Below are 6,451 nucleotides of genomic sequence, written 5' to 3' on the forward strand. Positions count from 1 at the left end.
TCCTTGATGATGTAGACCATAAAAGCTGGACAGGGACTACCTTAATGAGATCAGAATCTTTAAAAGGCAGATGGAAAAGACAAACAGGGATAAATACAATAGTGGATATGTTTGGTAAAAGTATGTTAAGAAAATAAATCCTAAATAAAGAGAAGCTTAAAAATAATGTTAACAAAATAATCTTTAAAAGTTATGTTTAGGACAAGAAGTGCAACTACAGTTTACTGTTAATTTCAAATAGAAAATAAATTTCTCGATATTCACAAAGACATCGAAGCAGCAAGCATAAATACATTCCAAGAATTTAAATAATCTGTGTTCAAAGAACTTAAATATAACAGTGACTCAACAAATATGGAATCTTAATAGAAAGTGAAAATTATTTTAAAAAAACAAAACTTATAGTGCAATAATTGAAATGAAAAATTTATTGAGTCAATTCAGTAACAGTTTGAGATGGCAGAAAAAGATTTAGTAAACTAATAAGTAAGTCAATAGAATTATCCAATCCAAAGAATTTCTCTTACCTGCTCAAAAGACTGAAGAAAAGTGAAGCCTTGGATAACCTGTGTAAACATTAACCTTATCACTATATGTCTAGTGGGAGTTCTAGAGAAAGAGAAAAAGAAAAGGACAGAAAAATATTTGAAAAAAATCAGAGTTGACAAATACACAAAGTTGAGGGAAAACATTACATATTTAAGAATTCTGACAAGTTCCAAATGAGAAAAAGACTAGATCCACACCTAGTGATATCATACTCAACGTACTGAAGATCAAAGACAATAACCAAGTTTGAAAACAATAAAAGAAAAACTTTATTGTTTTTTAATTGAATCAAAGATTCCATTGAAGACACGCTTCTTATTAAAAACAATCCAGTTGGGGAAAGGAAAGAAGGGAAAGGAAAAAAATGAGAAAAGGAAAACATGGAAACAAAGTCTTTGTAAATAGAGAAGGGTGGAGGGGGTGAAAGGAGGGCAGGGGGATGGGGAAAAAAATAAGAACCAAGATGCATCATGTAAAGATCCCAATGATGAATGTAACTATATTGTATACCTAAAATGTACCAATAAACTTAATGGAAAAAAAATGTAGACCAGGAAGCATTAGAATGAAATATTTAAATTTCTGAAAGGAGAAAAAAATCAAGCAAGAATATTATATCTAATGAAACTATTCTTTAAGATAATGGTAAATTAAAGTCATTCCCAGATAAACCCACCCGGGAGAATTTACTGCTAGCAAGCCTACCCAGAAAGAAAAACTAAAGGAAGGTTTAAGGCTGAAGAGTAATAGCAACAGATGGTAAATGAAGTCACTCCCAAAATAAAAGGAAATATCAGAGGAGAAATTTTTAAAATACGAAAAAGAAGAGATAATAATCAATGAAATAAAAATTAAAAATAAATGAACCTTTAGCTAGACAGGCTATAAAAATAATTACAGAAGATACAATTAAAGTAAGGAATGAACAAGGTTAGATTATTACAGGCATGATAAAAATACAAAACCTGTAAGAGAACAACTAGATGAAAGAGATGAAGTCCTAGAAAAGTGCAAATTTCCAAAATTGTCTCAAGAAGAAATAGAGTAACTGAACCTACCTGTATCAAAGAATATGAATAAAATATTTTGAAAGACTACAACCAAAAACATTCAGAAGACTCCCTTAATTAAGTTCTAAAAAATGTTTTTAAAAGAAATACTATTAACTCTTTTGGAAAATAGAGGAATGACTTCTCAATTTTTTTTTTATTGTGCCAAAAGTACTCTGACAAACCAGACAAAACATCACAAGGAAGTAAACTACAAACTAATACATACAAAAATTCTTCAGAAAAATGTTAGCACACTGAAACCAATTCTGCAACACATAAAAAAATGTAACACACCAGGACCAAGTTAGAAGTTATCCAAGAAAAGGTTGCTGGAAGAGCCAAAGATCATGTATCCCTATGACATGATGATTTAAACTCTTTTGGGAAGATACCTACCTAGAAAAGGAATAGCTGGGTCAAATGGAATTTCTATTTTTAGTTTTTTGTGGAATCTCCACACTGATTTTCATAGTGGTTGTATTTACAGCAGCATGATTTATAATGGCTAAATCTTGGAAACAGTGTATATGTCCTTCGACAGATGAATGGTTAGGGAAAATGTGGTGCACAATGAAGTACTGAGCTGTCATAAAGAAAGATAAGCTTGAGGTATTCATAGGTAAATGAATGCAATTTGACAACATAGTATTAAGTGAAATAAGTCAGATACACAAGCTTAAATATCATATGATTTCTCTTATATGATAAATACAAAATGTATATGTCTATTCAAATAAAGAGCAAAATAGAAGGGATGAATATGAAGTAGGGAGTTCAAATATGTCCCCAAATCATATATTCCATTGTTTCTAAAATATTTTAATATATGCTAATTTATTTCATTTAAACTACTAGTTTATCTTAGTTTGCTGAAAAGAAAGTTTTGTGCTGTTATCTTTTTATTTTATGTATTTATTTTTGGTACAGGGATAGAACTGTGGACATTGCACTTTCGAGGCAGGCGGTGGTACCACTGGGCTAAATCCCCAGCCCCTTGTGCTATTATCTGTTTGCTGCTTCTTTGTAAAAATCTTTTTGGTTTATGACTTGTACTCTGAGTAACTACTTTGAAGATAATGATGTACAGTGTATTAACTATTCTCTTGTTATTTTATTATAAAATTGTTTTTTTTCATAAAATAAGAAAGAGCTAAATTTCAATAAATGTAACCCAATATATGAATAGGAAAAAGAAAAAAACTAAATGATTATTTAAATTGATACAGAAAAAGTATTTGACAAGACTCAACCCATTGGTAATGAAAAGAAAAAAAATCTTTCAACAAACTAGGAATGGAAGGATTCTTCCAAACTCTACCAAAGATATCTATGAAAAATATCTGCAGTCACAAGGTATGATCAAAAATATGTTTAACTTTTAAAAATTTATTATACTAAAAGACACATTGCCATTGATCCCCTCAAAATATTCCTTCTTCTGAAACTCTTATCCCATCATTATTACCACTTTCTGAAGTTCGTTTGGAAGTTCTGTTTCATGAATGATAGTTGTGCTATGACGGCTGCTTTGATACCCTAAATCCATACAAAATATTTATCTTTCATCGTCATTTTGACTTTGAAGTGGCAGAATTTGAACAGTGCCAGGTCCAGAGAATAATGTGGACACACTGTAATGTTTTTATGAGCCTGCCTTTCCATTGCACAGCATTCACTGTATTTTTTATCAAACATCATAAACTTACAAAAAATGACTTCCAAAACTGCTTCAGAAAGTAGTGAGAACAATAGCTTATGTATGTTCAAAGCAAGAGAGCATATTTTGAGGAGACTTAATGGCAATGTGTCTTTTACTGCAAATTTTTTAATTTAAATATTTATTGTATATTTTGATTATACCTTGTAAATCACACTTAATGATAAAGTCTAAATGCTAAGATCAGGAACAAATCAAGAATGTTTACTCCTACCTCTTCAATGTAACATTGTGCTAGAGATTTTAGCCATTGTAATCAGGCAAGAAAAAGAAATTAATGGTCTCACTGGAATGAAAGAAATAAAGTTGTTTTCATAGATGACTCAATGTTGTATAGAAAATCTTAACAAACTTTAAAAAAAGCAAGATCAAAGGACAATTAGCAGTACAAAAAAAGACCTAGTTGTGCCTTATATAATGACAATTATATTTAACAGTTTAAAAATAAACTTAAACTAATTCCATTAACAATAGCATCAAACAATAAAACACTTAAGAAATTATCTAACAAAAAAATCTAACAAATGTATAACTAAAAAAACTCACAAAAAAGGCAAACTTCTCAAAACTACAAAACATTGTTAAAAGAAATTTTAATAGAACTAAGTAATTGGAATACATACAATTTTCATTCATTGAAAGACTCATTATTGCTAAAACTAACCTATAAATTGATATAATCTAAATCAAGATTCCAGCAGAAATTTGTAAAAATTGCTTATTTAAGTTTAGCTAGAAGTACAAAGACAAGATAGATCAGACACAACAATTTCAAACAAGCAAAACAATGTCAGGGGACATATAACATGATTTTAAAACTCATTATTAAAAATTATAGTAACCAAGACAGTGTGATATTGACATAAGATATTAAGATCTTTAGAAAAGAATAGAAAAAAGAAATAAGAATAGAGACTCCAGAAATATCTTCAGTCTATGGTCAACAAGGCAATTCAATAGGGCAAGGAAAATTTTTTCAACAGCAGAGCCGGCACAACTGCCTATCAATATGCATAAAAATACTTTTATCTTTTGAGAACAAAAGAAGAGAAGGAGGAAGAAAAACAGCAAGGGAGAATTTAGACCATTACCTCTAGTTGATAAACAAAATATTATGTATCTATAGAATGAAATACTAAGTCAGACAAAAGAATGGGGCCGGGGATTTAGCTCAGTGGTGCCTGCCTCAAAAGTGCAGGGTCCCGAGTTCAATCTCCAGTACAAAAAAAAAAAGAATGAATTATTGTTAGATGTAACAATACGTAGCTGAGTATGGTGGCATATGGCTGTAATCCCAGCAGTCTGGGAGACTGAAGCAGGAGGATTGCAAGTTTGAGTTGAGGCTGCACAACTTAGCAAAACCCTGTCTCAAAATAAAATATGAAAAATGGTCTGGGGAGGGCCTGGGATTTAGCTCAGTGGTTCCACTGCCTGCCTCACAAGCACAAGGTCCCGAGTTTGATCCCCGGTACCAAAAGAAAAAAGAAAAAACACTAAAAATTGTCAGAATCACTGAGACCATAGTGCATGCCCTCTGAAATCAGCATGGACTCATTTCCACCGGCAGGACAAAGCTGATGGGCTCAAACAAACACTGAGAACATGGAGAAGGCTAGGATTACCCATTTGTTCTGATTATGATGGCAGAGATAAGCGGTTACCACTGAGTGAGTGCTGATTCTGATAAGCACTGAATTTCCTTGCTCTTGACCAGAATCACATTGTTTAATTCTCACAACAGCCACAAATGGTTAGGTGGTAAGTTTTTCCTCTATGAAATGGAAACAGTAAACTCACAGAGGTGAAATAACTTTCCCAGAGTCATGCAGTAAGCAGATGGCAGAAACACAATTCAAATTTGACTCTCAAGCCCTTGCTTTTACCTACTATATATACCATACAACATTAGCAGAGTATCTACTGTCTAAAAATCAGTAAACTGGAGTCCACTGTTATAGTCATGACTCCTGTCCTCATCATGGAGGGCATAAGATAAAAATACAAACTATTTGGGACTATTCTGAAGACATCTCCCAATCTCCCATTTAGTCCATAATGCCCTAGTGTTTAGCGGCCTTTCCTACTTGGTGCTTACTAGGAAACTTCAGTTCAGAATTTAATCCTTCTCTCTGATTATTTTTTTAAAAAGGGATCCAAGAAGTCTAGGCAATGTAAGCTCTCAGGGAGGAAAATCTGTCACAGAAGTGATGTTAAGGGAGCAGAGGGATGGCTGAATTTAGGTGCTATTAATTACTTCTTAAACAATATTAAGTTGGTAGAAAACAGGGCTTGAGTTAGCAGGTCTAACAGTATTCAGAGGGAGGGAGATATGGGCATAATGAAATGGCAGCATTAAAAGTCACAACCTTGACTACACGGGTAGGATAAGCAACGAATCCAACAAGCTCTGGGTACCAAGAGACGGAAGCGCCACAGCCTCCTGTGCATTCTGATTGAAAATTTAGCTGCATAACCTCCCATGAACCATTTATCTTATGCACTTATTTAACTAACATTCAAACTGACAAGACTCCTATTTCTAGGCCTTCTTTTTATACTTTCATGTAGTAACAATCAGATGAAGCTCAGATACCACAAACTTTGCATGTTTTTGATTTTGCACATAAACTGAAGGTTAGAATTCTAGTCTGTGTCCTCAGTCATCCAATTTTTTTTTTTAGAACTTTGAACATGACTTCAAACCCTGCCAAAACACAACTCAAATACAGACTTGCTTCTATGTCTGTACAAATACGTAAAAGAAATGAGTATGTCAACTTTCAATGGATACCAGCCTAATTGAAGCTTTAACTACTGTCAGGGAACAAAAGCAGCCAGAACTAACTAAGTCTGCTTTGTTCAAGGGTAAGAAGACATTCAGAAGGCTGAGGAATGAATAAGCATGTAGTACAATGGAAATAAACTAAAGACTTCACTGGCCACTGCAACCTACACCAACTTCTCCTTATTCTGATCTCCTATTACATTTATAACAGTACCCAACTATATTAAATAACTACCACATTATATAAAAAGTTTTAGCTTTTGTTCCTTGTACACCAGTCTTAAAAGTGAAAATACTATAATTGTATGATATTTTCGTACTTTCATACAATCTTATTTTACTTCCATC

The sequence above is a fragment of the Heterocephalus glaber genome, unplaced genomic scaffold (assembly GCF_053883595.1).
Source record: "Heterocephalus glaber isolate CG9 unplaced genomic scaffold, H.glaber_assembly_v1.0 deba00001442, whole genome shotgun sequence".
In the NCBI taxonomy this organism is placed as follows: Eukaryota; Metazoa; Chordata; class Mammalia; order Rodentia; family Bathyergidae; genus Heterocephalus; species Heterocephalus glaber.